Genomic DNA, 9,161 nt, shown 5'->3' on the forward strand with positions numbered 1-9,161 from the left:
GTTTAGTAGTTTTCTCGCTTTGAGTTTTTGAAAATCTAGCGAGAACTGATACACTGAACTATAATATCAGCCTGTGACTGTAACCAACCAAGTTTGTTCAGTATGATTTCTGACGCGTCTGTTAGACGTTTGGCTTTTCAATAGCTAGTTAGCTGATGGTAAGGCTAGTGTCTCTTCTGACAGCCAGAAGAGACGCAAGACGGCGTGCTGACGTCACACATTGCCATAAGTGCTGCCCTAAAGGCTGTTCAAAATCTAATGTAAACAGAGCTGCCTTCACTTGAAAGTGATGCCTTCTGAGCCAGTTACGATATCGAGGCAACTGCTTTCTGTTTTCGAACACAGCCAATATCATCATGGATGTTATCTTGTATGCAAATTTGACCTCATCAATTCAATGTGAAGGAATAGGCCATTAAATAAAAAATTTTCTGGAGGTCCCTGACTTTAGCAGTGACTGAGTCCCACAGGTGACGTTTTCTTCTCCTGTGTGCTATACTGCTACTATTATACAGTATGTAGCTATTATAGTAAAAAGTACAGACATTGGTAAATGTAATACCTGTCCCTTTATTGCGAAAGTTAAGAAAGCAAGGGAAGTATATACTAAAAACGTAGGGTGGGGGATGGTGAACCCGGTTAAAGAGTAACGTGATGCTCTAATATTATTGCTATAGTCCTGCGTAGGGTCTACGTGTGTACCTACACCGTAGGCTACGCACGTAGCCATGCATTTATACTTGTGCGTAGGTGTGTCCGTCATTCTGCAATTATACCTCCAAACGCTAGTCGGCAGTAGCGCTACAGCGTCCACTGTGTTGACTGTGTTTGCTGGCCGAGCAGGCTAACTTCCAGTTTAGCGCTCCGCTAACGTAAAATTTTAAACATGCGGCTGGTGTAGCCTTTTCAAATGTTACCGACCGAATGGATCACATTCAGTCATTTCGCTCGGGTTGCGACGTTCAAATATATTGATTCACTGTGTTACAGCCGCCGTTTTGGCCGCTAATAAATGTTACTTCAAAGCGCGGGGTGCTCGGAGGCATTACGAGGCTACCCAGCCGACCAATCACAGAGCTTACGGTCCGCGTCGACTCGACGTGTAGTTACATTTTGGAGGAGGTGCACGTCAGGCGACGGCGTAGCCTCTGCGTAGCCCCGTTCCCTACACCGTCGATTTGACGGAGAAGTATAAATTACACTTAAAAAGTAAAGCGAGGTAGGGATCATTTCAACAAGGTAGGAATCATTTCATTGGTCAACAATATACCTGGTATTCTATTGGTTGTGAGAGCAGCTTGTTTAGACCATGACAAGGGTTTGTTTAGAGCTCCTTTAGAGACTTGTTTAGAGCTTGATTAGAGTTTGAGAACAGGCTGGTTGAAGGTTTACAAACAGGAGATTTATTTAGAATGAGAGAACAGTTTATTTGGAATGTGAGAACAGCCTGTTGGTGCTTAGGAATCTTCCTAAGGGCCCGTGTCCACCAAAGCGTTTTTTTTAATTCATTGCAAAAACACCAACACCATTAAGCATACAGAACGTGAGAACAGGGCATACAGAATGTGAGAACAGATTGCTTGGGGCTTTTTTTAGATCTTGAAACATCTCGCTTGGAGAATGAAAACAGCTTGTTTAAAGCATAGCTTGTGCTAAAAGGGTAGATTACTTGGTGAATAGGCTGGAACAATGCTAAAAACTAATGTTAACAACAGAATACAATACATTTCTTAGGAAATATACTTACAGGTAACAATTGAAACTTTCTGGATAAACAGAAAACACGTAATCTGGGCTTCATAATAAAATATCTCTTAATCAACTTCCGATGTTCCCCCACATTTAAGACCTGAGAAAACAAAAAAAGAGGACACTGTTATAATCATGCATGCATCAGACTATACAAGTCTATACAATGTCTAACCATGACAATTAAAAAGTAATTTACATGTAAATGCTCCGTACTTGTATAGCACCTTTCTAGTCTTTTTCGACCACTCAAAGCGCTTTTACACTACATCTGCATTCACCAGTCACACACATTCATACACACATAATAATAACTGAGCCTAAGTGCTCAAACAGAAACTAACATTCACACACATTCATACACTGGCAGAACAGCCGCCAGGGGCAATTCGGGGTTCAGTATCTTGCACAAGGACACTTCGACATGTAGCTTGGGGGAGCTGGGATTGAACTGCCGACCTTCCGATTAACAGCCAACCCGCTCTACCTCCTGAGCCACAGCCGCCCCTTTAAATACAATTTAAGCTTCTGATTTACCTATGAATTAGAACCTACACAAGAATATCTTTATTCACAGAGTGTTAAACGTAGAGGCAGCTATCAAGGTAGCTTGGCTTCCACACAGACTGCCTCTGTTGCTCATCTGCAGATTATCATACTGTGATGATTCACACAAAACCTCTTACCTCTACACAAATGCAAAGTGGCAGGGATTGTGCTGGTTCCTCCAGCCCTGTAAAAATGAAAAAACAGAGAGCAAAATGAGAAAAGTAGCCTATTGATGGGTGCCAGATGCTGACGAAGGTACACTGAACAGAGGGAAGAAGGATCCATCACTAAAGTACGACAAGCTTTTCAACACATTTGACACAGCCCAAAATCACCAGCAGACCATGTGACCTTACTGTGAAGACTGCTAAGCTTCACAGCTGTAACCAATCCCAGCAGTCAGCTTGGTGCAGCAAAAACAAGTCTTTATATTAACCGAGCAGCTTACATTTGCTGGTAATTAAAAACATAATGCAACCTGATGCGCATCTGTGGAGCACCAGCCAAGCAGTTTTATTTCAGTAACAGAACCACTCTAGGGATTCAAAAACTGACAGCCCCAAAATTTCAAATGTATAAATTGTCAACAGTCATGCAAGGAATTCAGAAGAGAAGTTCAAGATCAATGTGGTTTAACGTAATTGACCACCTCCGGAACCAAGACAACAGCCTGTTTAGCGCTGCATTTTCTACATTATCATTGTCAAGTTTGTAAAAATATGTTGATCCACTGCAGTCTTACCAATACAAATTGTACATTTCATCACTAATACTCATTAAAACTAGTTTTTCCTCCATGTTGTATGAAGAGCCTCTGCAGTAGAAAGAAGCGGATTTCAATGTCTCAAAGTTTTAAAACATCTGTTTCAATATTTTAAAAATCTTAAGGCCAACGCTGAGGTGTCAGTGGGTCTTCACTTCCAGTCCTCCAATGTCCAAAGGAGAAGGAGCAAACACAAAGTATAAATATGTGTATAATAAATAGTCTGTTAAACTCATTACATTTTTTGCTGTGCTCCTAATTTTTTTAATTTAGCAGCACATGTGCTCCTTGGGAAAAAGGTTAGCATAGAGAATACCTGGGCTTCAGGTAGCCTATGGGCTGATGCAGAGTACCGGTCCAATACCAGTAGTGTTGTAGTCAAGACCGCCCAAACCGAGACCAAGTCAAGACCAAGACCAGTTCCCTGCATTGCATGGCACGCAATAAAATGTGGAACGTGATCATAGGTACTTCACAAATTGATCTGAAAGATCCACATTCCCATTAAAACAAATCAACGTAAGCATCACAGGGAGGGGTGACAGTCGTTAATTAGTTATTGGTTGCATTTGAAGCAATATGTTTTACTTCCAAAGTTAGGATTTTAACAAATCAGACAATGCAAAAGCAATTTATTGATATTCCCAAAGTTATGGTTTTGACTGGTCTTGAAATAAATTCCCGAGTCCTCAGTGTCCGAGACAGAGACAAAACCCGAGTACAAATGCAGTCGAGACCGAGACGAGACCAAGACCATCAAAAAGACCGGTCCCGGGTACTAAAACATTAGATACCAGTGTAAAATTATTAACTGTTTGTTAAATGGGTAATGAACACATAAGCTTTTATGGTGCATTTGACTTAATGTGGAACAGGCCACCTTTTTAAAAAATGAAATTTGCTTTAACTATTTAAGTATTAGAACTAAAAGCTGCTGCTTTGAAAATGTGTTCGATTGAGCCGTGCACATGATTTACTGTTCATAATCAGCATTAGGGTCTGCAGTGTTTTCACGGTATGAAAATTGAAGACTATTATATTTCCATGCGAGCTACAGTGGCGCTGTCCTAAAAAAGATGATGCAGAATTACGTGTAATTCTGCATCATCAGCATCTACATGTAGGCAACAGTTCTGTTAAATTCACTGTTGAGATGTGAAGGATGCAGTGTGTGTGTGTGTGTGTGTTAGAGAGAGAGACAGAGTTCATGTCTTACATGAAGGGTCACTTGTTTTGCTGCTTCTCAATGAAGAACACCATTTGTAATAATTGGTCTGTTCATGCAGGCTACTATTCATAGTTTTCAGTCATGTGACATTCGCGGTATCTCGAGGGCAAAACAACAGACCAACACAACGGCTCACGCCGCGACTCCCCCGTAGAGACGCCGCAAAAGCAGTTACATTTATTTAGATCACCTCTCAACTTAAGAAAAAGAAAGATATGAACACAAACTGCAAGTGTTGGCCACTTCCGATCCATGTTACAGCATCCGCTGCCCCATTTCTATGATTAAAAAGCACCAGGTCCCTGCCGCCGTTCGACTGCGGTAATGTTTCCGTTTACCTTGTGGGGAATCCCTCACCTAACACAGCTCAGGCTTGTCTGAGAAAGTACAACAACCATCCAGCATTTTGGCAATGCAAAAGTAAAAAACGCATAGTAGAAGTGTATCACTTGCTTCCTGGTTGGCGGGCAGCAGAAAATAACATCTTTTTTGCCCTCCAAGGGAGCGTTTTCCTTGGAATGTGACGTAACGTGAAAACTATGAATAGTGGGCGGGGAAGAAAGAAAGCGCCCAACAGCTAGCAGCAGGATCAGCACCTTTAGTCCTGACAATTGTGCAACTGTAATTACATAAAGTTGGAGGTTTGGGCGTCGTATTCGGGTGATTGACAAAATGCATGTTTGCGGGTTGGGTGGTCCCCATTGGCCCTCACAACGGGTTGGTTGGGTGCAGGTATTTAAAAAACCCAGACCCCGCGCATCACTAGTGGTCTACGGTATGGAATTCTACCTTATTGGTGTTAATTAGAGGTGCAACAAGTAAGCCATGTAGTTGGCAACGAATTTAATAATCGATTCGTTCATGAGGTCATTGGGCCGTAATGACACCGTCGGCTTAATAGAGTAAAGTGATGTGAACAGTAAAGTTACTAAAGCAACTCAAAATAAGCGCTGGTATTAACACCTTCTCGACCTAAAACACAAAGTGTGGGAGCATTTCACTCTTCCATCAGCAAAAAAAGGTTGTGAACTGCAGCATCTGCAAAGCTGAGCTTATTCTGGCTTTTCTGAAGAGGAGGCATGTAACATTGGGGCCAGTTGCAAAAAAGTTTAATGTTGAACCCTGGTTACGCTGCTGACAAACGTGATTGTAGATCTATTTGTGAAACAGTGTGGCAGTTCTAGCGAACGGTCCTGTTATTCGTCCCAAGTTCATTACTTCTAAATATTCTCTAAAATCATGTACAGCTGCTAACACAAACCTTTGACGTATTCTAAATATATCTGTGAGCCGCCCGTCTGCAGTTATAGTCGGCGTGTCTGAAATGATTAAACCAGAGCGGACACGTTAATAAACGAGAGCTGAACAAGAATCTAACACGGCTTCCTGTAGCTCCTCTCTGTGTGACGTTGTAGTCGTGAAACGTTGTAGTCAGAGCCGTAAAGACTGTGGTTATAGTTATAACTTTAGTTAAAAGAAATCTCAAAGTTACAAGTCCAACTTGTAGACAGTCATGTAGTATTACATCCATTCAACAGCAGGTCGCTGTGATGTTATCGTAGACGGCATGATTTAGAGCCAGCTGGTGGTTGAGAAATGGTTTCTCGTAGCTTTGGATATTATTAAAGAGTGCTGGTAAAGGTTTAAACTAGATGTGACTATGCTAATTAAATGCAGTTATTAGGGCAGATTATGTGCAAGGTAAAATACACATAGCCTACGCTTATTCTCTTTCAGCCATCTGTTTACAATTGCACCTGTAGCAAATATTTATTGATGTGGAATTGTTTACATGTTAAGTTGTTGAGACTGTAATCTATTTTATTAATATAATCCATTTAGGGAAAGGTATTACAGCCTACAGAACAGCTTTCAATATCAGCCTGTTCTAAGTGTAGTTTGGACTGGAAAGGGGTCGACTATCGAAATAATTTTCAAAATCAAAAATAGGATTTATATTTTAGAAAATATAGGCCTACAGCTTGCTCTAACTTATCTAGATTCACCAGAACAAGACAAGAAGATATTTGAACACTATTTTGATGAAATATTCAATACTGAAATATATAAATGGCGGGTCTGGCATTAAACACTTCCTGTATTCTGGAGACATTTTCTGCACCAATTTATGGTAGAATTGTCTTTTTTTATATAAAGTGAAAAGTGACAGTTCAGACAGAATATAATGCAGTAATCAGCAGCTTCTTTTTTAGTTACTTTTTTGGACAATGCACATTTGTTATTCTGGATTTACATTGCATGTTTTATCATTGTGCAAATAAACCTTTCTCAAAGCATTTTCATTTGTTTTTTTAACATTTGAAACACTTGAAATTAGGGCTGCAGCTATCGATGATTTTAGTACTCAAAGCTTCTATAGATTATTTCTTATTTCTTCTTATTATTTTACTTATTCTTTATTGTGGACGTTGAGAATGACAGCTTCAGTACTGCGTTTATCTCTCTGTTAGATTCCATTGGCTTCTCTCAGAGTGTTCATGAACCGACTCACTGTTTTAACCACACCCTCGACCTTGTTTTGGTGTATGGTATTGAAATTGAACATTTAGTGGTGTTCCCACAGAATCCCTCTTTGTCCGACCACTGTTTGATAACTTTTGAGTTTGTATTGCTGAACTACTCGCCATTGGGCAAAAATTTCTATACAAGATGTCTGTCTGATAGTGCTGTAGCTAAATTTAAGGATGCGATTCCATCAGCTCTAAATTCATTATCAAGTCACAAAGTAACGGAGGACTCCTATGCTAATTTCAGTCCCTCCCAAATCGATCATCTTGTTGATAGTGCTGCAGGCTCGCTGCAAATGACACACGACTCTGTAGCCCCTCTAAAAAAGAAAATAATAAAACAAAGACGGTTAGCTCCATGGTATAATACTGAAACTCGCAAATTAAAGTAAATATCGCGGAAACTTGAGGGGAATTGGCGTTCCACCAAAGTGGAAAATTCTCGTTTAATTTGGCAAGATAGTCTTAAAACTTATAGGAAGGCCCTCCGTAATGCTAGAGCAGCGTACTACTCGTCATTAATAGAGGAAAATCGGAACAACCCCAAGTTTCTTTTCAGCACTGTAGCCAGGCTGACAGAGAGTCACAGCTCTATTGAGCCAAGTATTCCCATAGCTCTCAGTAGTTACGATTTCATGAGCTTCTTTAATGATAAAATTCTAACTATTAGAAACAAAATTCACCAAGACCTGCCCTCAACTTAGAGCCCATCCCGACTAGGCTGCTTAAAGATGTTTTACCCTTAGTCAGCACTTCTATACTTGATATGATCAATCTATCTTTATCAACAGGCTATGTACCACAGTACTTTAAAGTAGCTGTAATTAAACCTCTTCTGAAAAAGCCCAAACTTGATCCGGATGTTTTAGCCAACTATAGACCTATATCTAACCTTCCATTTCTCTCTAAGGTTCTGGAGAAAGCAGTTGCTAAACAGCTGTGTGACTTTCTACAGAGCAATAGTTTATTTGAGGATTTTCAGTCAGGATTTAGAGCTCATCATAGCACAGAGACAGCACTGGTAAAAATTACTAACGACCTCCTTAATGCATCAGACAAAGGACTTGTCTCTGTACTGGTTTTATTAGATCTTAGTGCTGCATTTGATACCATTGACCATCAGATCCTATTGCAGAGACTGGAACATTTCATTGGCATTAAAGGAACCGCTCTAAGCTGGTTTAAGTCCTATTTATCAGATCGATTTCAGTTTGTACATGTTAACGATGAGTCCTCCATGCATGCCAAAGTTAGTCATGGAGTTCCTCAAGGATCTGTCCTCGGACCAATCCTCTTCACTTTAGGCAATATTATCAGGAAATATTCCATAAGCTTTCATTGTTATGCAGATGATACTCAGTTATATCTATCGATCAAACCAGATGAAACTCATCAGTTAGCTAAACTTCAAATGTGCCTTCAGGATTTTAAAACCTGGATGACCTGTAATTTTCTAATGTGAAACTCAGATAATACTGAAGTTATTGTTCTGGGGCCTAAGCACCTCCGTGACGCATTATCTAAAGATATACTCTGGATGGCATCGCCCTGGCCTCCAGCACCACTGTGAGGAATCTTGGAGTTATCTTTGATCAGGACATGTCGTTTAAGTCTCACATTAAGCAAATTTCAAGGACCGCCTTTTTTCACCTACGTAATATTGTGAAAATCAGGAACATCCTGTCTAAAAATGATGCAGAAAAACTAGTCCATGCATTTGTTACTTCTAGGCTGGATTACTGCAATTCCTTATTATCAGGCTGCTCTAAAAAGTCCATTAAGACTCTTCAGCTGATCCAGAATGCTGCATCACATGTTCTGACAGGGACCAGGAAAAAAGATCATATTTCTCCTGTCTTAGCTTCTCTGCATTGGCTTCCTGTAAAATCCATAATATAATTTAAAATCATTCTTCTTACCTACAAAGCTCTCAATGGTCAGGCACCATCTTATCTTAAAGAGCTCATAGTACCTTACTACCCCACCAGAGCACTGCGCTCCCAGAATGCAGGGTTACTTGTGGTTCCTAGAGTCTCCAAAAGTAGACTAGGAGCCAGAGCGTTCAGCTATCAAGCTCCTCTCCTGTGGAACCAGGTTCCAGTTTGGGTTCAGGAGGCAGACACCATCTCCACATTTAAGAGTAGGCTTAAGACTTTCCTCTTTGATAAAGCTTATAGTTAGGGCTGGCTCAGGTGAGACCTGAACCATCCCTTAGTTATGCTGCTATAGGCCTAGACTGCCGGGGGATTTCCCATGATGCACTGACCTCCTCTCTCCTCTACTTTCTCTCCCTCTGTATGCAACCTCATCCCATTATTGCATGTTACTAACACAACTTCTCCCC

General features: G+C 40.6%; 1 protein-coding gene across 3 annotated transcripts in view; it reads right to left on the reverse strand.

Annotated features, from left to right (window-relative positions):
- Positions 1 to 9,161, reverse strand: part of dicer1 (dicer 1, ribonuclease type III) — a 57,081-nt gene that overhangs the window by 40,028 nt on the left and 7,892 nt on the right. For all 3 annotated transcript variants that reach the window (XM_046063437.1, XM_046063438.1, XM_046063439.1), the window contains 2 exons: positions 2,436 to 2,482; positions 1,748 to 1,849 (listed from right to left, as the gene is read on the reverse strand). The gene's annotated coding sequence lies outside the window, so the exon portion shown is untranslated. The remainder of the gene's footprint in view (positions 1 to 1,747; positions 1,850 to 2,435; positions 2,483 to 9,161) is intronic.

This window comes from Micropterus dolomieu, linkage group LG11 (genome assembly GCF_021292245.1).
Source record: "Micropterus dolomieu isolate WLL.071019.BEF.003 ecotype Adirondacks linkage group LG11, ASM2129224v1, whole genome shotgun sequence".
In the NCBI taxonomy this organism is placed as follows: Eukaryota; Metazoa; Chordata; class Actinopteri; order Centrarchiformes; family Centrarchidae; genus Micropterus; species Micropterus dolomieu.